The sequence below is a fragment of the Emydura macquarii genome, unplaced genomic scaffold (assembly GCF_026122565.2).
Source record: "Emydura macquarii macquarii isolate MOO-44397 ecotype Brisbane River unplaced genomic scaffold, CSIRO-AGI_Emac_v2 contig_2636, whole genome shotgun sequence".
Taxonomy (NCBI): domain Eukaryota; kingdom Metazoa; phylum Chordata; order Testudines; family Chelidae; genus Emydura; species Emydura macquarii.
In genome coordinates this window covers 9069619-9093592 of record NW_027132773.1, presented here as the reverse complement: position 1 = coordinate 9093592, position 23974 = coordinate 9069619, and the positions used below count along the sequence as shown (strand labels likewise).

Genomic DNA, 23974 nt, shown 5'->3' with positions numbered 1-23974 from the left:
TTGCAGGTGGAAGTCTCAATAGCTATCTGAGCAACCAATAGCATTGAAGACTGGTCCAATTTCACAATCCGAGGACAAAAATCCCATTGACTTCATAGAATCATAGAGTTGGAAGGGACTTCAGGAGGTCATCTAGTCCAACCCCCTGCTCAAAGCAGGACTAACCAGGACTAACCTCAGCTAAATAATCCCAGCCAGGACTTTGTCAAGCCACAGCTTAAAAACCTCTAAAGATGGAGATTCCACCACCTCCCTAGGTAACCCATTCCAGTGCTTCACCACCCTCCTAGTGAAAAACTTTCTCCTAATGTCCAACCTAGACCTCCCCCCCTGCAACATGAGACCATTGCTCCTTGTTCTGTCAACTGCCACCACTGAGAACAGCCTCGCTCCATCCTCCCTGGAACCCCCTTTCAAGTAGTTAAAGGCTGCTTTCAAATCCCCCGTCATTCTTCTCTTCTGCAGACTAAACAAGCCTAGTTCCCTCAGCCTCTCCTCATCAGTCTTGTGCTCCAGCCCCCTAATCATTTTTGTTGCCCTCCGCTGGACTCTCTCCAACTTCTCCACATCCTTTTTGTAGTGGGGAGCCCAAAACATGATACAATACTCCAAATGCAGCCTCACCATTGCCGAATAGAGGGGAATAATCACTTCCCGTGATCTGCTGGCAATGCTCCTATTAATGCAGCCCAATATGCTATTAGCCTTCTTGGCTACCAGGGCACACTGCTGACTCATATCCAGCTTCTTATCCACTGTTACCCCCAGGTCCTTTTCTGCAGAACTGCTGCCTAGCTCATCGGTCCCCAGTCTGTAACTGTGCATGGGATTCAGTGGGACCAGGATTTGGCTTGAGCAAAACTCCCTTTGAAAACAGTTGACTCACAACTACAGCAATGAGCTTTAAGAAAATGAAGAAATGAAATGAAGAAAACAGCTCCTTAAAAGTAGATTTTTTCCCCCCAAAGAGGTTGTGGCAGAGCCCAGAGAATTAACAGGTGAGCCTGCACTCTGATCACTGTGACACCAATTAGCTTCCCCTCCCCCACCCAGAGAAAGCTGATTGGGGCAGATAAACGTAATTAGCTAATCAAGATGGTGGGCTGGGTAAGCTAACCAGTCAATTAGCCCCTCCGCTCAAGACTGATGAATAGGCACAGGAAGGAAGTGCAAGGGACAGGGCAGTAAACCTGGCTGATCCCAGTCTCACTGAAACATTAAGGAAGGGAGACCTGTGCTCCTCACAGCTTTGGAAGGGAGGGCCGAAAGCACAACGCAAAAGTATTGGTAGAGGGATCCCAAATATACAGCATGTTGGATATATGACCAGCAGTCCGAGACAGTTTCTGTGGAGGAAAAGAGGCAGGAACGGAGCGCAACCTGCTACAGAGATCTATGTGAAAAATGGCTTAAAATCTTTTTGGAAAGGGTGAAAGTGAAGTTTGGAGATAGACATTCCCTTAGTGCTATGAATCTGATACACAAGGGAGAAAGGAGAAGAATGTTTAAGGATCTAAAGAGGATAATGGAACAATTAATATTGATAGAGTTGGAAATAGTAAGCAAAGTCTGTTTCGTTCCAGAAAGAAGAGGTTCTGAATGGGAAGCAAACAGCAGAGATTTTCTAAATAATCAAGAAAAATCTTTTGAATTAAAAGAATGTTTAAATAGAAGTGAAATGAAAGATGTACCCAATACTCTGACAAAGCTACAGATATGTTCTGAATATGTCGCTAACCATCAGTTTTTGAGCAGTACCATTTTTTAATAGAGGGACACATACTGTTGTACAACCAGCCGTGCTACTCATATGAGTATCCTGTGAATACCTGATTCATTAGTAAATAAGCTGATTGTGTTGGGCATATGAACTTGCTGTTCTTTTTTTAACAGAAGCTCTATGTACCTTAAGGAACAATATTACTGCATTAGTTATTACTTTTATAATTATCATTAAATATTAATGTCATTCAACCAGCAGAGTCAGCAGCAACATCACCGTGGAGTAATCCATTGTACATGTCATTATCATTTGTTTCTTTTCAGAAGCACACACAATGTGAAAGGTGCTTTTCACACATAAAAGAAGCACATTCCCTGTTCTTTTACGTTCAAATAATGTCTATTATTATCTCTGGGAGTAATGGCAGATGTAATGATGCTGGCTACTCACTGAAAAATAACTTGGCTAGACCCAGATCTACTTTACTGTTATAGTTGTTTTGTCATTTATACAGTGCTGTCACTGCTGGTGGACATAGGGAGGGGGAAAAAAGAAGAGATTAGATGTGGGCAAAATCTCAGATAATAAAGAAAATAAGAAAATACACAAAAAAATATATTTAAAGGGGCACAGAAAAATGCACTAGTGCAGTGATACTCAATAGGCAACCTGCGGGTCAAATATTCCTGCATGGCCTGCCAGCTCACCTTAAAAAATATTTATAATTAAATTCACGAACAGTGATGAACTGCCTATTGTTTGCCTACAACTTCCTTAGTAAGTAACTTACTAGATAAAGTTCTTGCGATAGCATTGACCACGATTGAGCTAAAATGCTGGCTATTTTTTAATTAGTGATAGACATGGAGCAAAGAATAACAGTGAGCTTTAACTTTACATGGACAGAGGATTTTCTTTTCATTATGCCACTTCATTTAAATGCAAAACGTATGTGTTTAAAGTGCCAAACTACTGTATGTGTCTATAAGGTCGTCAACATGGAGATGCCACTTTGAATCAAAGCACAGTAACTTCAACGTGGCCTATCCTCCTGGCAGAGTTACAAGATGTGACAAAATTGAAAATCTAAAGTCATTGTATCACACTTCAGATGTCATTCCCACAACATCAGCGACTGTTCAGGAAAAAGCAGCAGCTGCTTCTCTTCAGATAATGTGGGTAGTAGCTAAAAAGAAAAAAAAAGCCTTTCCTGGGTGCCGAGCTCGTAAAGGAGTGCACATTGGAAATGCTGGAGGAGCTTTCTGCTGGAGATAAAAACAAAGATGTCATTGTGAACCGTGTGAAGCAAGTTCCGCTGTCTGATTCCACAGCAGTGTGAAGATTGAAGGTAATTTACAAGTATTGTCTGTCAGCACTGTTTTCTGATTTAAAAAACGCCAAATACATGTCTTTTTCAGAGGAAGAATCAACTGATTTAAGTGACACTGCCCAACGGTCGCTGTTTATTAGATTTTATGATGGAGAAATATTCAAGGAAGAATTTTTATGCTTAATACCATTAGATAGTTACACCACAGAAAAGATCATTTTTAAAAAAGTAAAAGGCTTTTTTGAAAAAAATGGTTTAGCTCTGCAGAAAGTAAATTTGCTTGTTACAGACAAAGGGCCCTCCATGACAGGGAAAGAGAAGGGCTTTACTTCACATGTGACAGAGTTACACCCTTCATTAAATACACTTCACTGAATCATTCACCAGACTGTCCTGTGCAGTAAATGGTCTGGGAACTTGAAAAAAATAAACCCAATCGATATTGTGATGAGATAAATGAACTACATACCTTCAACTTCTAGTTTGCAGCATCGTCTTTTTGAAGCTCTTTCACAAGACGTTTCAGCCGAATACAGTGACCTGTTACAGCATAGCAACATTCACTGGTTAAGTCCAGGGCACATATTCGAGAGGTATTGTGTAATTAAATAAAAAATAATAGAATTTCTTTCAAACCACAAGACTATGAAGGCTTGCAAATTCCTGGAACTTATGAATGGTGTCCCCTCCATGTCACAGGTAGCTTTTCCGTGTAATGTCACTGATCACTTGAATTACCTCAACTTGCAGCTCCCAGGCCATGCAAGCAGTGTTGGGGATCTGTTTGAAAAAGTATGTGCCTTTCAAAGGAATCTTGAAATCTTTCAGACAGACTTAACAGGAAAGATGTTGCGCGTTCCCACATTGCACGTTGTTCCTACAGATGAAACCTCAATGAAACCGATGCAAGAATTCCTAAACAATCTGATCAAAAGTTTTAAAATACAATTTGAGAATCTTAAAATTCCCAGGATTTGCTTTTATTTGTTTGTGATCTGTTTGTTGTCTCTGCTGATGGACCTTACCCTTCTGAAGCAAAGTTGTTGATGAAACTGATAAACTTAGAAATTGTAAGGCTCTAGAGCTCAGATGTCTTGAAGGCAAAATTCAGAGAAGTGGGACTGTGATTTCTGGACTCAATATGCTGACCAGCTTCGGAATAGCCAGAATCTTTTAACGATGTTCGGCTCAACATACCTCTGCAAATCTGGGGGGGGGGTTACCATGAAATCGCCTGACAGTGATCTGGTAATGTCCAATATCTCATGCTAAATGTTTCTTATGGGAATCTGCTCTTTTGGGGCAACATGGGGAGACCTCTGCATTCCTCACAAATTATACTAGCAATAAAAATGTAAAACAGTCTGCCATAATATCATAGTGCTTCCAAAATTATTTTATTTGAAAGGCTTTTGTGACTCCCACTAGAGCTGTGATACTCAATTAGATCTACCTATTGGGCGATTTGAGAATTTTATGACAAGAGGCAGGCCATTTGCACAGAAGGCTGGCAAAAACAAAAACAAAAACAACCTTCCAGCTGCCAATAAATAAAGACCTTGATTGCAACATAAGTATTAGTGTCTCTATCTTTTAACAAAGTTTATCAATCAAAATTATTACCCGTGTTTGTGGCAATCTCTTATGGGAGAGCTGACATCAGTGATCTCTGGCAAGTGATCTGGCAGTGATCTTTGTGAAGAGTAGTTTGTAGGAGGTCAGGGCAAGGTGCATGCACTAGTGAAGGTGCTCATCTGTCAGGTGATGACAGTGTTAGTGTTTTTATTCACAGTCATTATTATCATTATTATAGCTATAGCATATTTTTCAGAAAGATGACACATCCTGATTTTAAGACTTCAAGTGATGGAGAACCTACCACATCCTTAGATAAGTTGTTCCAATGGTTAATTATCCTCATTGCTAAACATTTGTAGTCTGAATTTCTAGTCTGAATTTATCTAGCTTCTGATTCCAGCACTGAACGTCATCATGCCTTCTGTCTACTAGATTGAATAGACCTCTACTATCAGAAATCTTCTCCTCATATATGTACATATATATCAAGATCAAGTCACTGTCTTTTGGACAAGCTAAATAGATTGTGCTTCCTGAGTCTCATATTGTAGTAAGGAAGATTTTCTAGACATTGGGTCATTCTCATGGCTTTTTTCCCAAACCCATTTTAATTAGTCAATAACCTTTTTGAAAAGTGGACACCAGAACTGAGATCCAATATTCCAGTGATGGTCTTACTAATACCATATGCAGAGATAATGCCACCTCCCTATTTCTATTTGATATTTCCCTATTTATTCATCCAGCATCACACAAGGAGTTCATGTTCACATGGTTATCCACTGGGGTCCCTAAGTCTTTCAGAGTCTCTGCTTTCTAGAATTCAGTCCCCTATCCTGTCAGTCTGACCTACGTTCTTTGTTCCTTTGTGTATCACCTTGAATTTAACTGTATTAAAATCCGTGTGTGACATTGTATGATTAAAATATGACCATGTATATCATTGTTGCTACCACTGTTATATAATTGCAACAAATCTTATGCAAAGTATATCATCTAAGGTATCAGTGAAAAAGTTATGATTTGCAGAGTATGATTATCCTGTTTATTTGCATGTATCATCTATGTATCTGAAGTTATGACTTTCCATCTGGATTTCAAATGTGTTTGCTCCTGGGGTAACAGTCTGTATCGTGTCTAGCTACATTGTGAATGAACAATGGCATTTGATGGCCCCTCAAGGGACACTTAGCTCTCACAATGGACCATAGAAAGAGCTTATCCCCATCCAGTGAGCCTTCCTGTGGATATTTTAGCCAGAATATGGATAATGGAAGCTCCTATGACTCAACAAAACATGCAAGGACATGTGACTTGCTCATGTGACCCTGGACTCCATCTTGTGCCTGTGAATTTCCACAAGCTAAGACAAAAAGCATCCCCCCACATGGCAGAAGGTATATAAGACCCTGTAAACATTTCCATTTTGTCTTCATTTCCTGCTTCATTTCTCTGGACTGGATTTCTAACAAGGAAGCTCTAAACAAAGACTGAAGACCCGCAACCTGTTTGGATAATTTCTAGAGAGACTTTTACAAATTAGCAGTTTATTTCACCACTGCTACAAACCTGATCCTAAAAGAACTTCGCAACTAACCTCAATACTAAGAAACTGACCTATCGACTTTTATGTTCATCTGTATGTATAACAATCTTTTAACCAATACTTTCTTTCTTTTTTAATAAATATAAGTTTTAGTTAATAAGCATTGACTTTAATCATGTACTTGGGTAAGATCTGAAATATTCATTGACCTGGTTGATAATGGGCCCAATCCTTTGAGATTGGTAGAACTTTTTTACATATGATGGACAAAGGTTTTCAGTAATCTCCATCATATTTGACTTGGCTGTCTGGGTGAAAGCTAAAGGACTAGATGGTTTTAAAGGAACTGAATTTTTGGCTTCTGGGTAACCAGTGAGGTGATTAGAAGCTGTTTGTTGCTGGCTTGGTGAATCTAAGTTTTAGAAATAGCCACCAGTATTTGGGGGTTTGCCTGCCCCATTCTTTGAAGTTTTGCCCTATTTAAACTATCTCATCATGGCTCCCCTAGAGGCCAACGTCATATCATGTTGTTCATATGAGGTCAGATAACCAAGTGATCTAGATGGCTTTATAAAATTGACTTGTCCTTACCATTATTTATCATTCCAGCTTGTGTAATCTGCAAATTATAGCAGCAATGATATTATATTTTCTTATAGATTGTTGTTACAGATATTGAATAGCAGGAATTAAGAACATTTCCAATTGGGACCACATAAGAATGATGTCTATTGGATGATAATTACTCATTTTACAATTACTTCTTTGAGCTCTATCAGTTAGCCATTTCTAATTTATTTAAATATGTGCTATATTGATTTTGTATAGTGCTTGTTTTTTAAAATCAAAATATTGTGCAATATGAAGACAGAAATCTGAGTATATTACGTCAACCCAGTTACCTTTATCAATCAAACGTAATCTCAAAAAAGGTTTCTAGTGTATACACAAAGGGGAAGACAAAACATTATAATGCCAACTATACAATGCACTCATGAAGGAAAATAATCATTTTTGGTCTCTATGGCAACAAATATCCCATTCCAATCCACAAACATGCAAAAAAGTGGCCTTTTAGTTAGCATAAACATTTACTTGCAAAGTTGATTGACGTACCCAAGGTGATAATAATGAGTATAACCCTGCTCACAACTCATGTATTCACACATCCTTTTGTTTCATATGAAACTAAAAACCTTGAAAATAACTAATCCAAGATATCACAAAAAACTCCAAAGTAAACCAGAATACATGTTTGTAACCTCCAAGGCAAAACACCTCTGCAATATCCATACTCAAATGATTTGGAAAAAATAACTTTAAAAATCCACTTTCCTTATAATTCACTGTAGCTTGAATGGGTTTTTGAGCAAACCTTTGCTTTTTGTCATGTTTACAATGACATGTTTTGTAGTCTAAGACATGTACATTTTTCTTACATTCATATTGTTTTATGCCATGTAGTAGAACAGAATAACACAATCTGACACGTTTCAGCTGATATTTTTAATTTCAATAAGCCATGGTGCTGACAAAATGCAGCGAAAAAAGATTCAGAGCACTGAGTAGTAGTCAAAGTTCTGGACTAGTTGAAACATTCTGATGTGAGGCAACTTTAAGGGTCTTTTTTCTTCACTAGTCGTGTACCCCCTCACAATCCTATCCTGGCACATCTGTAATTAGCACAACTTTCAAAAGAAGACATAGATCACTTCATATTAGATCTCACTTGAAAGTCAAATGCTGGCATGTGTAGCACATTAAGTCAGAGTCACTGAAATGGATGCAATGTGTCAAAAAAAAAAAATGCCCTTAGCTGGATATGTGTATTTTATGACAGGATAAAAACAGAGTTAAGATTTTTTTCTAATTGTGCTGAGTTTCTATTTAGATGGAACTATTATTTCCATAAGACACACAAACTCTGCAAAATGTACCATGTGGTAAATATTACAATACCACTACTGATAGAGAGTGTTTCATATTCCCATTGGGAAAGGATGGCTTTTCCTACCTCTAAGGAGGCAAATATGATTCCAAATTACTCAAACACAGTCCCTTTTCCAGCACAAACTGAAATCAGGCTGATCCTTCCAGCTAGATTAGCTGAAGGTGAGAAAATATGGCACTGAGGAAAAGGAGAGAGGGGCAAAATAGAGGAAAGTAGCCAAATGGAGTGGAGAAAAAAGATAATAGAGGTGGAGAAGCAGCCATGAAGGAAAGTATGCAGAAGAAGAATTAATGGTGGGAGAAGAGTGAGTCATGGGAACTTAGTGGGAACAACATGAGGGCTAGGAGGAGCGATAGAAACATAAGGAAGCAATATTTTTACAAGCATGGTTTTCCAAAAATAGCAGGGCATTTGAGAGCTGCTGGATGGTTTCCTGTGCAGTCTACAAATTGAAGGTTATTTTTCTCTTTTTTTCCTCACTTTCAATGAAAATAATACCTGCAATTCACCAGAATGGAAACATCACCATCCTCACTTCTTTAGAAAGGTCTCTCTGTCAAATTTCTTCACATGTTGACAACTATGAATGTATCACAAGACATACCCTGTTCTATTCAGATTCCTACACTGCATATGTTGCCATGATCCTTTTCTTAGAAGCCATGTCAAGGAATTGTTAATGTGACCACTTAAGGTGAATAGGTACAAATCCAGCTGGATGATCAATGAGCACGGGAACTGTTCAGGACAGGTTTACAACATTGGCATTCCTGACAAAAAAGTATCCAGCTATTCTTTATTTATACATATATTTATTTATTTTGATTTAAATAAGAACTAAAAATGATGTCTTTCCAAGCCTCTAACACACCATTAACATCACAATTAAATCTCAGCAGCATTAAAATTATCATTTCAATAGGAACTCAGCCAGCCACCTACAGAATACCCTCAGCCCTCTCAAAACCCCTCTCAAACTGGTGTCTTTTGCAGTGTGCTTGGAAGGTCACCAAATTCAGGCTACTGGAGATCAACGTGGAGAGCAAGTTCCAGAGTCTGAGGGCATGTCTACACTACAAACTTAAGTCCACTTCAGGTGGACCCAGCGTTCAAGCCCTATTGCTTTGCGACATAGATGTAGTCCCCCTGAGTGGGGTTGTGGGAGTCCACCAAAGGTATCCCACAATCACATGGGCCAACTTCCTTTGTCCTCTCTATCCCAAAAATAATTAATTGACTCCAGGGAATGGAAGCAATCCCCCTTGTTGTAGTGCAGCAGCCAAGCAACTCAGACTAACACTTCCATTGTTTTCTGACCGCCGAGCTGTGAACACACCATCAGAGAGCCTTCTATATTTGTAGTGGAGACTAGCGGGAATAAATCCTTTGCAAAGCGTGCTGCTGCATTGTTGTCGGAGCACAGCCAGATTTTGGTTAATCTCTGGTGGGAGGCCAGCAAAACTGTGGGCTTCAGTAAAAGTACCAGGAATGGCCATGCATACCAACAAATAGCACAGAAGCTGGCAGCGTTGGAAATCTACCAGTCACTGGTCTGGTGATCTGCAGGGAGCAGATTAAGTGGCTCAAGACCAGGTATTGGAAAACCAGGGACCAGAACCACACCTTGGGCAACTCATCAACATCATATCTGTTTTATGAGGAGTTTGATCCAGTGTAGGGCACTATGTTGAGCATAGAGCCAACGGTGCTGCACAATGACCTGATCAGCAAAAGTTCTGGAACCACTGCTGGTCATCCAGGTTTGCCTGATGGTGTAGTCCCACCAGTCTGGGCTGGTGTCCCTGCTCCAGAAGCACCGGTCCACCTAGTAGGAATCAGCAGCTGTACCGAGTATCATAAGCTGCATGAGCCACTTGGAGTCTGCCATGTCTGTGTCCTCCTCCTCCTGTTCCCCCCGCCACCTCCTGCTCCATCATAAACTCTGTCGGATGCCTTCAGTGCTTTAGAAAATGCCACCAAAATGTCCAACCACGTCTGATGGAAGCTCTGCCCATTTTCTGAAACAGGAGTAAAAGTGCAAATGAGAGAAGCTCTTCAAATGATGCCTCCTCCATGTTGCTGGCTCTGGGTGCTGGGAGCCTGAAGACCAAAATGACTGCTCAGCAGGATGTGTTGGTGTGCTGTTCAAAATTCCTCTAATATTTAGGGGGGACAGTCAAGTTTTCATGCACTATTCCATGGCTAGAGCAGCCACTTTATGGGAGCGTTCAGGAGAGTCGGGGATATGGTTAATTAGACTCAGGTCTGCGTGCTGCTGGGTGGCTGCCCAGAGGACTGAGTTCAAGCCCGGTTTAAAAAATTCTTAACTTAGGGCTGACAACGAGTATAGCTGCTCAAGTCCCATGTTCTGTAACTTGACTCGAGTCCCACTAACCCTGGGCTTACATTGCAGTGTACAAATGCCCTTGCTGACTGCAGGGATTGCAGGGAGATAGGTCCATCCCAGGCCATATGGTGTGCATAGAATATTCAAATTAATAGGTTTAATTGTAGTCTTTTTATTTTAGAAGCTCACACTTCTTTCAATGGTACTTTGGCTCTTTCTGCTATGTTCTCCGTGACTTCCAGTGTGAAATTAGCTCTCTATAATGCAGCATGGCAGAAATCAGTAATGGAATTATGACAGAGCATATAATGTAGGGTGACCATATTTCCCTAAATGGGACACAAGGTAGGGAGATGGTCAGACTCAAGGGAGCTTACTTACAGTATGCAAGAGAGATAAGGCAGTTTCGTATATTTTATATATATATGCACATATATTTTATAGTTTCATATATTTTACTTACAATTCAGCAGTTACTGGCATTGTTCCTCATTTGCTGCTGTTCTGCAGGGTGTGCAGCCCTGCGGGGCTGGCCTAAGCCACCTGTCTTCACCACCCAGCCCCCTGAACGTTCCTTCTTGCCCCCTACGGGGCGCACGCCATACAGTTTGAATACCTCTGGCTTATGGTGTTGACATAAGTCACCACTTAATTGATCCAAATACTTTTTTTTGCTGTATTCTAGACAGTCTGAATAATAAAAATGGTTTTATTACATATAGAATAGTCTATTTAGAATAGTCTATTCTCAATAGCATACAAGTCGTCAGTTGGCAAAAGCAAACAGGACAAATGCCCAGTTTTGCCAAAAAAGTCATGATGTCCAGGACAGAGCTTAAAATGGAGACTATACCAGACACAACAGGATCTATGGTCACCCTAATAAAATGGGATGCTGAAACCAGGTACTTCCAAGAAGATACCCAGTGTCTGTCATAATGAGAGATCAAACAACAGCAAATGGAGGTGTCTCACTCTCTCTCTCGATCCCCCCTCCCCAACCCCAAAATTCTAGCAGATTAATTCAAATAGTTCACTATGTTTCCAGTATTTCAGACACTGTCACCTGGGGAATTCTAGCCTTTTTAATGTACATTTCCTGATTATGTAAATAGATTTTAACTCACTGAGAACACAAAGTTCTGCTTTATTGCTACATTATCAGACAGAAGAACCTCAGTGATAAATATTCTTGAGCCTGTTTGTGTGTCTCGTCAAGAAAGTTGAATAACCTGTCACTATACGTGAAGCTTCAACCAGATTTGATGGCTTTTATATCAATTTGCTAAGTAATCTAATTAAATCCTTAGTCTGTATTCATTGTGATATTTAATGGCATGTTGTGGTCAAAGCTGAATGCCACCTGAAAAAATTATTATTAGGATTTGTGATTCATTCTGGGTGGAAAATCTTTGATATTAGATTATGCACTAATTAAATGAATAACCATTATTTAAGATGCCATAGCTAATGGACAATGATAATCAAATAATTTGGTATGTGTGTATGCTGTTATAACTATGAAGACTTAAAGTCATAGTTTTTCTAGACCATGTCATTTTCAAGGCAGTGAATTCCAGAGTGGAAGTGAAAGTTTCACCTACAAAACAGATTCTACTACTACTACTAATAATAATAAAAACAAAAACAAAAGGCCAAATTCTGTTTTGACCTACATCCTGTGAGCCAGATCCACGTCCCCACTCCAGTGCCTTTTATCATTGCTGCAGCACAAATGGATTAAGAAGCTGCTTTAATAGTCACAGGAGAATCTCCAGAGATGGTAGACTAGGGCTCGGCAGGAATTTTTTGACAAAAATGTTTTTTCACTGGAAAATGCCAATTCCTTAAAACTGAAACTGTTTGCAGGAAAGGGTCAATCTCACGGAATTTCTAATTTAATAAAAAAAGAGGGAAAAAGTTTTGAAGTTATCTAAATGTTCCATTTTGAAATTTTTGAAAAAAAAAGTTTTTTTCCCATTTGAAATGACTGTCTCAAAACTTAAGCTAATTATAGTACACAATTTTAAAAATATTTTTAAAAGGTTGAAATTGAAATAAAATATTTCAAATTATCTAAACAAAGCATTTTGAATTACCTGAATTAATTTATATTCATTATTCTTATTATTATTTGGTTCTACAATATTTTTTTGAGATTTCAGCTGTTTGTCTTGGTTTAGGATGGCAACACTTTCTGAAATCACAAAAATTTTCCTGGGATGGGAAAACTATTTCACACCCAGCTTTAACAGAGAGCAAATTAGAGATGAGAAGGGTGCCCCACAGCAATTGCAACGTGTTGATCCCATCAGCCTACTGACTCCAGGGAGATGTTAAAAGCCAGCACAGTGCTGGTCAAATTGTCAGAAACAGAATAGTGGATTAGATAGTCTGAGCCAGCATGGTTATTCCATATGCCTGTTAATTAGAGCAGCCATGAGGCTGCTCCAACTTCTAGCCGGGGCTTACCCAGCCCCCAGCTTACGACAGCAGCAGAGAAGCACAAAAAGGTTGACTAATGACACCTTTGGATCCCACCTCTCTGCTGGCTGCCAGAATTATTCTGTGCTCATTGTGGAACTTTTAAAATATTTGCATCTTCCACCAGGAAAACTGTTCTCTGGGACCCGAAATGTGTTGTCCAGTCCTGCAGCTCTTGCCCACTCGCCCTGGTTGAAGCCAATGGGAGCGCTCAAAGATTTTCCATAAACATCTAACACGCTCGAGGGACAGTTACAGGATATGAAAATCCTTGTGTGATCATAGTCTGCCTTGCATTAAACTCTGAGCTACCCAGCTGAAGTTACAGGCCCAGCCCCTTAGCTGATGTCTAATGCACTAGATCACGACAACTCTTCCCCTCCCTGTCTGCACACCTGTACCAGGCAGAAAATCCCCTCAAATGTTTTAGGGAAACTCACTGTGCTCCTTTCCTAATTCAGCAGGACTAGAAGTGTGCTATGGTTTTAAGCCTCAGTTTGTCAAATAAGGGTAGTAACATAATACAAAGATTCCCACACAACATACTCAACAATTATCAAACAAAATTAAAATTAAAACAATCCTGTGCACAGAATATCTGCACCTGTAATTGATGTTCTGGAGAGTACAGCTTGACGAAACAAAAATTACACAGTATAATTGTTTTCCCAGTGAAAAGTGATAGGAGCCCCTTTCTGGGACTCTTGAACATAACAGAAACACCTTCAATACACAGTGCAAATGAAGAGGGGCAGATTTGGACAGCCTCCTTCTGCTTTCACTGGTAATAATAATATTTAACGCTTTTCTGGTACAAAATCATTAACTCTTTTAACCCTGGCAACACCAAGGTCAGTATTATCATCCGCATTTTACAGTTGGTGAAATTGAGGCAGAGAGAGTTGCTCCAGGCCGCAGAGCGAGAACCTGTCATAGCCTGGATTAGAACTTATTTGTAGACCCATGCTCCAAATAAATATGTTATGTTATGTCACATTAAGAAGAGAATAATAATAAAATGAAAGTTCCACAGTTGATAAATCTTAGGCCTTAATATAGACTCTGTCTGTAGTTTGTCTGTGCTTTTTTCAATGGGAGATTTCTTACTTTATGTCCATTGTCACAAGAAATGGAAAATCAAAGAAAATTCAGCATTATAATCTTCAATGTGCTTTGTTAAGAATGGTGATTAATATAAGTTTATAATCGTAATGTTAATATTTATTTCTTAAACTTGCCTTCTTTGGGGGGCGAGCAAAATTCTAGCCTAATTTTCTCCATTTCTGGTTTCACTACATCACTGCTGTGTTTAGTTCTAATACACGAGGCTTATTTTGATGTGATCCTGTATCTGATAACTGCCTCAAAGCAAATTGTAGAGGAAAGAAAACCTGAAACTTCCTGCAAAGGACCAATCTGTTAACATCTTAAACAGCTGCTGTGCTGTACTTGGTGTACTTACATGGCCCACATTCAGCATGCACAATGTGGAAGATGTCACTGAAAAGAAAACCAGCTTTCTAGTGATTATAGTTGTGAGCCAAGCCACCCAAATGCAAGATAAATGTAGTGGATGCAGTGTAGTCTTTCTGAGTCTGAAAACAGCCTGGAACAATGACTCAGAATGATGTATTCCTCCTCAGTTGGGTAATAACTAGAGCTTCTTAGAAATTTTCTGATGGAACATTTTTTTCCTGATTTATGAAACCAAAATGTTCAGTAAGAACATGTTGATTTTGATGGAAATAAAGCAGATTTCTGACAGAAGCCTACCTACCTGACTCCCTGCTAGTTCACCCACTTCCCTGGTTCCTCAGCAGCTCACCTGGCAACTGCCACGGAGCTGACCCCTAGGGCTTCGCAGCTCCTAGGCAACCTGTCAGCTAGCTAGGTACCAGGAAGCCCTTGGAGCTGAGCCCGGCAAACTGCCCTGGAATCCAGGCTCCGAGCCCTGCAGTGGCCTGTCTGCCAGCGAGCGAGGCCTGGAATTTTTAGAAAAATTCCATTTCATTTTTTCCAAAATGGAATTTTTTTAAACTTTCCCATTCCACGGCAAACTTTGCATTTCCATTTTTATATTCTTGAACCAGAATGAGAAATATTTGGGAAATGTGAAATTTCCCATGGGATGGAAATTCCAGGACCCACCCCAGGTCTAGTGATAACCCTGAGTGTAATGTCAACACTTTAATACATTGGTTCTCAAACTGAGCGTCGTGATGCCCCTTGCTTGAGGGTCATAATGTGGTTATGTGGGGGTCGCAGGCTGTGAGCCCCAACCCTGCTCGGGTACGGGGCTGTGAGCCTTCCTTCTTCCTCCTTGCGGAGGAACATGGGGAGGGAGGTGAGTGGTGATACATAGCTACTGCTCATCCCCCCCAAAAACATTTCTCCCTGTCCCCCTACAGGGCTGGGGTATGGGATTGAGAAGCAACACCAAGGCTCCTTGTATCCAGGTCACTTCCTCCCCACCCCCCAGATGTGCTGTGAGGCGAGCATCAGGAGCTGCTGCTCTCTGCTCTCCTCTTACACAGCCCAAGTGGGGAAAGTGACCTGGATGCAGGGAGCCCTGATGTTGCTCCTCACTCTCCCCCCCCCCCCCAATCCCCTGGGGTGCATGGAGGACCAGCCTTTGAGGTGGGAGCAAGCAGCAATACCAGCCACTCTGTGCATGCAGGTCTGTTTCCCCATGTGGGCACAGGAAGAGGTGTGTAGGAGTTAGGGGCAAAGAGTGCACAGTGCCGGCGTTGGGGCAAAGAGAGAGTGGAGACCCCGCAAAGCTTAGGGTAAAGGGGGAGTGGGGAGCAGGTAAAGGGGGACAGGTGCACTCAGAGGCTTGCTGTGTGAAAGGGGTCCCCAATACAAAAAGTTTGAGAACCACTGCTTTAAAATATGCATTAACTTTACTGCTGATTGGCAGATCGAATGAGTGAGAAGATGGAAGTGAAGCCCTACAGCGTTGTGAATCGCTGCAGTGAAAAAAATGCAGATGGAAGAACAGAGGAGACAAACAGGGAAGGGAAAGAGCAATAGAGAAAGAAGGATGTGGAAGGAAGAGAAACAAAGGGCAGAAATACTGATGATCCTAAAGGACATTTTCTAGAAAATATTTTTCAAAAATGTCATTAATTTAAAAAAAAAAAAAAAATCAATAAATTTTAGAGAGGCCCCCCAAACCCTCAAAATCCTGAATAAACAGTCAACATTTCTGAAAAATATTCACTTTGGGGTTTGTTTTTTTTAAAACTGTTTATTCAATCAACTCTAATTACTTTCCCAGAGTGACGCTGCATGCAGAAATAAAGCACTGAATGAATAAATAAATAAAAAACTAAAAGTTTAGTTACTGCCCAAAGGCCATATCTTTAATTTTTGTGCAAGCCATCTCTTGATATCTGTGGGAATTCTGATGTGGACTGAAGTTATTGTAAGGTGTTAAATTTATATCCTGACCCAGAGACCATAATTAAAAATGGAATTCTGTCCTCTCCAACGAATAAATTGACACATCTGACAAAGAAAAGCAGGTGCAACCAAGCTATTGAACATCTAAGTGACATTGTCTGTGCCTGCAAATTGCAGGTACAGAAAAGGAGGTCATGTTGTACAAAATCTGACCTGTGGGCCAAAGTCTGAGCTGATCTATACCTTGTGGAACACCTGAGTTGCCCATTGGTGTGAAACAGCTCAGAACCTGAGCAGTAAAAACATTTCCCTCCCACTGAATGGCTCTGGTTTCAGCCTCTTGTGATGTCTTAATCCTCATTTTCCAGCTGTCTACAGAGTCCCAGGGAGAAAGTAAATAGATTTAAAATAAATAAATAAAGGTTCAGGCCTTCTTCAAAGATCACAAAGCAGAAAATAATAGGTACAACCCTATTTTTTCCTTTGCTAGTCAAGAAATTATTTGTCATATTTTTATTCTATGTCTTTTGGTACATTCCAAGTTACTTTTACATTTGCAGTGCTCTGTGCACAACCCAACATTTAATACCATGTAGTTATGGCATTATTCCAAACAAGTAAATTAGTTTGGTCAGTACATTTTATGGTACTGGAAGCTCTCTGTCTTGGGCAGTAGAAGTTCAAAAATGGGCCGCACCCTCAGCCTGCATAAATGGACCTGGCTTCACTGACTTCAAAGGAGCTGCAAACATTTACACCAGCTGAGGATCTGGCCCAGGGTTCTTAATATTTTTTTTTTTAAAGTTTTGCAGAAAGAGAGAGAGTTTCTGTACTTCTCAAAGAATGTGACTCTGTTCCCTAGACTTGGCTTAATGTTACACACATGTTTTCTCACTTAAACTTTGCCTCATTTGGCTTTGGTTTTTTTAATGTTGCCTTTGAAACCATTTCTAATGGAAAAATGCAGCTGTTAGCAAGATTTCCTAAAATGTACATGGAACTAATTTTCCAGGCATTTCTCTCAAGGACTCTGATGTATCGAAAGAAGATATTATGCCAAAGGGTTTTAATATAACCAAATGAAAAACAAAAGAACTGAGAGAAATCAGCCACTTGTAAGACCTGCATGAAGGCAAAACTGATTCCTAGTAGTTCACATTTACATGTTTGCATTAAACTTATGTGTGAGATTCAGTCAGCAGCAAAATCATTTTGCATTAGATCAGTGATTTTTACAGTCTGAATTTAAATGAACTAATCATAGACAAAAGTGCATATTAATGGGAAACAGAAAATTGTACATACCATCATTGTGGGACATTGTTTTCATATGCAGCCTCTCAGAATTGTGTTTTTTATAGACACAGCATGGTTAAAACTATTAGACACACAGTATATGAAATCACTAATGCAAAGTAGTCAATTATACATCAAGGACGATAGAGATATAGGGCAAGGTCCTCATCTTCATAGAAGGCAAAGGTGCTAGATAGATGTATACCAGTTTAGGATCTGGTCCACAAAAGGTGCGACCTCAAACAGGGGGAAAGAAGATTTATTTTCTTCATTCTTCCTGTCACACTCAAGTGGTCTGCACAAGCAAACCCTTGCACTGACACAGAGTCCTACTGAAGTCAGGGGGTGTTGGCCTGCACAAAGAAGCTTGCAGAATCATAGGCATGCACACGGGGTGTGCCGGGTTCTCACACATACCCTTTTTATCAGGCCTGCGAACTTTTCTTATGTTGCCCGCGGAGCCACCTCTCTCAGTTTAAAGCCACCGCCGAAAGTGTGTAGAGCGCATGGTTTCTCTGTGGACTGAGCTGCGCGATCTTGCGGCGGATGAAAGCATGCCGCAACCTCCTGCCAAAATACCCTGTCTCGTGGCATTTGTCGCTGCGAGAACTCCGCCGGCGGGTAATTTAAATGTTGCCCATCGGCGGAGTTCAGTTTGGCACCCCTGACAAAGATTACCTGAGTGCACATCCTAATGAAAATGTGCACACCCTAGCAAAAATTCCCTAATGAAATGTGCTGTGCATGCCTATGTGCAGAATTGAAGTCTTTTTCACACATGGCCAGACTCTAATACCCTTACTCATGCTAAGTCACACCTTACTCCAGAAGCAGTCTAATGAATTTCAATAAGACTATTCAGGGAGTAAAATACTACTCGCTATGAGTGGCAGTGTCAGGATCTGGACCTTAATTATCAAGAGATAATCCAGAATCCATGGAAGAAACAAAGGAATGTTTACATTATTATATTACATTACATATATATATATATATATATATATATATATACACATATATATACACACACACACACACACACACACACACACACACACATTTACATTACATTCAGGGAGACAGTGTGATCTAATTAAGGCTCAGGACTGGATTCTGTTCTCAACTCTGAACTGACTTGCTGTGTGACTTTAGGAAAGCCCCTTAAATTTTCTAGGCCTGAGCCTTCCCAGCCCTGCCTGTGATGATTTAGTCGGGGTATGATTCTATGATTCACTGTCTATATTGTGCATAGTAACTTACAGCTGTGAACAGTAAATGCCAATGGCTATGAAAAGCTACCATAACAGAACAGTAGACTCACACTTACTTTAGACTAGTGTAAATGACTACACAAAATGCAAAGCAGTGGAGAAAAATACTGTCTGCACCTCATTTTCCTTATAAATTTAATCTAAAGTACTTATATGGGCCCCCATCACTGTAATAGCTGAGCACCTCACAACTTTAATGTATTTATCCTCACAATGGTCCTGTGAGGTAGGGTGGTGCTCTTCTCTCCATTTCACAGATGGCAAACTGAGGCAGAGAAAGGCTTAGTTACTTGCCTATGGTCACACAGAGCAGAGCAGAAAATAGAATCAGGGCTAGCTGTATCCCAAATGGGTGCTCTAACCACAGGACTTTCTCTCAACTATGCCCCTACCTTGGGGATGCTGTGATGATTAATCAGTTAGGGCCAGATCCTAACCCATTTTGCAATGGCAAAACTCACATTGATTTCAATGAAGGTGGGACTTATCCCTGAAGGAAAAATACGGTCAGTTATAAGCAAGAGTAATTCCACTGAAATCAAAGAGTTACAGCCACTTAAACCAGGGCAAGTTTTAGCTGTAACAGTTTCTGAAGTGCTTTTAGATACTTGGATACCTAGATAGCAGAGTAAAAATCCTACATAGGACAGTTTCTACAAGTATGTATTTTTAATAATAAAACAGTACAGTTGATAACAATGATGGTTATTTCCAGAAAAATATACAAATAAAATATACATAATATATATCTAACAGATTATAAACAATTAAAGTTATATAAATTAATAAATGAAGTAGACAGGAGCTGGATAATATATAATGGGACATGATTGTCATATGCTCGTAATATTTTCCCTATAATATGTTACTAAATGTATTCTTTCCAAATGGCAAAAGTTGCATAATTCCCAGACACAAATTACACATGCACAAATTAAAACATGCAAGTCATTATGAAAATGATAAAATAATTAAAATAATAAAATATGAAAATAATAAAATAAATGATGTATTAAAATGGGTATTACATATTTATATTTAGGAGACATAATTTGTACTAATTTTCTTCATGAAAGTGATTTAAAAATATGATAGTGTTATATATGCACAAGGATAGATGAACAGAGATTAGTGGGTTGTGCTAAAAAAATAACCACATTTATCAAATTCCACTGAGTTGACCATTAAAAAGGTATAAATGTTTGCAAAATACAGTTTATGAACTTTTGTTTTTAACATGTTTTAATATCCTTTATCATAGACATAAAGAAGAAAAGCAGAATACAATGTTTCCTTGATATATAAGAAGTTACTGTAAACTAGAGTTGATAATACTATATATGGACCATTTACAAAAAGGGTTGGGTTATATATGGTGGGGCCAAGAGGAGGCAGATATTCATATTATGAAGGGAGCAATTTGGCAAAAAGCTATATTTGCAATATGTGTTCTCCTTGGTATTGACGATCTAGAACCCTCACATTTATGTGCAGCTCTCATCTATTGGTGAACAGAAACTATGCTCTCTATTTAATTTTCACACATATATTTAGACATTATGAGGTCTGATTTATCATTGTGCTACTCACTTTTTATGCTGGAGTAATTCCACTGATTTTGATGAGTTACACTGGTGTAAAAGTGGAGTAATGCAGTAGTAAATCAGTTCTATGAAAACAAAGATATTCCCCCATCTACCTCTGATGAGTGAATTGATAACTTTTTTCCTTAATCCTTCTCTTTTCTCTCTCTCTCTCTGTCTCCTCTCCTCCCCCCAACCTAGTCATACAGGGGTTATGAGGAAAAATTCATTAATGACTGTGAGGCTTTCAGTTACTATTGTGGTGGGGCCACATAAGTAGACAGAAGGCAGATAGGACAAATCTATCAAAGGAAGAATTAATATTGTATCTTATCTTCTGCGGCTAAATGTAATAACCACGCAAGTTGCAACCGAAGTTTACATACTGTAGTTAACAAAACTAAGAGAATCTATACCCATGAACCCAGTAAAGAAAAACAAACAAACAGTTGTTGACATAGGACCAAAACCTACTCAACTTACAAATGCAGGCAAAAAAGCACAAGAGCAGCTATCACACTGATGGATGTGATAATAAATAGCAGTGGGCCAAATAAAGCTTCCCTTGGAAAAACAAACACAAATGGGATAGAAAGGGCTGAATCCCCCAGGAGGCTCATTCCCCTCAGAGTGGTTGTGTTTTGCAGCCTTTGGCAAAGGCAGAGTTGAACCCCATCCCTCGCCCAAACTCATGAATCCTTATAATCGCCTGGAAAGCAACCCTTAGCTTTGTGGATGCTGCAGGAATATTGCCTCCTTGCCCCCACCCCCAACACTCCCAGGCTTACTCTGCAGGCCTAGCTCATCACAGTAATAAAAGCAGCCTGATTGACTTCACAGCCCAGAAATAACTGCATTCAATTTACTACACCACAAAAAAATATCTGAATTCAATTCAAGACAAAAAAGAGAGAAGAAAATCAGATGAAAGGCATATTTATTTTTAAGAGAAATACTATTAATATAGAATTCCGCTGTTGTTTTTCTCTATTTTTTTTACTATTTGATAAGCATCATTAGCATCATTGATTCTTGTACATGACACAAAATACAGCGAGTCTCTGATCTGAAGAACTTACAGCAGAAAAGAGGCAGACACAAAATAGAAAGGATACACTGGGAAAAGGAGGAACCAGCTAGAATTTCACTGCATTAAATACATTGAAGTCAACAGAGTTACCCCACTTCATATTAATTGAAGCTCTGTCTCTATATTAATAATATTATTATTGGTGACTCTTCTTGTGAATATCATGGAAGGTGTAAGTCTTTAAACAAAGATTTGAATGAAGACAAGAATAGTGGCATGAAGGCCCATTCAAGTATAGGAAGAGTGTAGTCCACAGTTGCGCTGAAGAGCATAAAACTAGAGAAAGGCATCAAGACTCAGTCAACCAACTGGCTGCCTGGGATGAGAAAAAAAACTTCCCTATTGAAAAATTGTCCCTTATAGAGATTGCAGGGGTTACCACTTCCTCAGAAACATCCAGCCATTGCCAGGATTCTTTCCTGGACTAGACAGACCAGTGGCTTGAGCTAGTACAGAAATTACTGTGTAGATTGGTTGTTTTTTTAGAGTTTCTTCTATTTGTTAAAAGAAAATGAATTTAAAGAAGACAAGTGGAAAAGAAAGAAAGTGTTGATCAGTTCTAAACACTTTACTGAAATGTTGGATGAGGATCCCATTGGAATTAGAACACGGAAAACTTGGAACCAGTATTATCATTTTTAAAAATTAGATTCACTTCTTTGACCTTCTCCAGCATTGCTTTTAAGATGACATCTGCTTTTTTTGGCTCAAGTAACTAAAATTCACTAACTTTATTTTTAAAACTATTTTCAGATTATTTCCATTCTACCCCAAACTATCACAACCCTCATCATGCTTTTAAATGGACCATAAATATGCGCTACATGATACCAGGTCTGTGGCCCAAGTCTTTAGCCACAGGCACATGCACTATAACAATAGAAGTTAACTTATCAGAAGAAAAACCTCTGCCCCTCCATTAGAAATATCACTTACCAGTGGCATTTCTCCAAAGGCAAAACCTGCTGTATATGTTTGCACCAAGTGGGTGTTGCTATTATCTACAGCCTTCACATGCAACAGTAATTCAGGGGATAAAATACTGCTCCAAAATAAGTGCTCCTTTGGAGCTGGCTTGATATCTTGCAATCAATGGACAACACACAGCGGTGCATTCCCAGGAAGCAGGGCAGGGAGCCAGCTGTGACTCAATCCTCACTTCTCCTGTGCTCTATAGGAGAGGTAAACTGCACTAGTCTTTCTCCAGGCATAGTTTATTTCCCTCTCTGACCCAGCACAGCTGTGCTAACCAGCACATTGGGGACATGCCCATGGGATGTATTAAGGACTGTACTGGAATTACAAGCTAGCATTTTTAGAGCGAGAGAGAGTGTGTGTGTGTGTGTGGGGGGGGGGGGGGTTTCCTGGTCCTACTTGCAGGTTTGGGTGCTCTGTACTGTAGGATAGTGTGTGATCGGAATCAGTCTGGAAAGAACCAACCTCAAACAAGATAGGGTGAGTAGTGCTTCTCTGCCTTAGGGAACAGTCTGCTTTGTCTCTCTGATTTAGTGGGTGTTATTGTTCTGGATTCTAAGAAATAAAGTCATGTTATGTTGCATCCTTCCAGTAAGATTAGTGGATGTTTTTATCTCATTTGTGGGTCTGTGCTGCGAAAGGGCATGCCCATCCCTTCTCCTGCACACCCTTTCATGCAGAAGGAAGAGCAGCAGGCCCCCATTGTCTGTTTTCCATCTGTAAAACATGTTACAGTGTAGACAGGCCACACAGGGGAACTATGGGATATTTTAAACAACTTTAGCACTGTAACACATCTTGGCTTACAATTAAACCCATGGCATCTGCATACATGCAAATATTGGAAAACTCAGTTCTGGCATATTGGGTTGAGCATATTGGGTTAGTTACGTGTTGCCAGTCCCTACCATCTTTTCATTGGTACAAACTAAGTCCTGTAGCACCTTATTTTCCATCACCTAATTGCCTGCACCTGCTGTGGGCCAAAAACCTCCAGCAGTCACTGATGTTGCTGCTCCCATCTTGAAAAAATGAATACCAAATTTTAAGCCTACGGGATTTGTATACACATAAATGTTTGAAAACTCAGGGCTTGGTTTTTTTAGTGTGTGTTTGCTTATTAAGTTTGCCTCTGTTCTTTCCACAGCAATTCTGCCCTCTAAAAATCTAGCAGGAGATCCTTAGGCAAGAGATCTCAACTTTTTTCTTTTCCTTGAAAGTTGATTGGTGGGGAAGTAACTATTTTACTTTATGTTTTAAATTTAAACTGAGTCATGGATTAATCACATTTCTACACATGAGATTTGTTTTCACTGGATGTATTTTATACCTTTGATAAGTGTCAGACTTAAGGTCTTAAGCAAATAGTTTCTAGTTTTACTATTTTTATGGTGT

General features: G+C 39.6%; 1 long non-coding RNA gene across 1 annotated transcript; it reads right to left on the bottom strand.

Moving 5' to 3' along the window:
* Positions 1–2557: 2557 nt before the first annotated feature.
* LOC137163649 (uncharacterized) lies at positions 2558–22819 on the bottom strand. The gene is made up of 3 exons (XR_010922759.1): positions 22541–22819; positions 3523–3593; positions 2558–2988 (listed from the first exon to the last, which is right to left on the bottom strand). It is a non-coding gene; the product is annotated as an uncharacterized lncRNA (long non-coding RNA).
* Positions 22820–23974: the final 1155 nt, after the last annotated feature.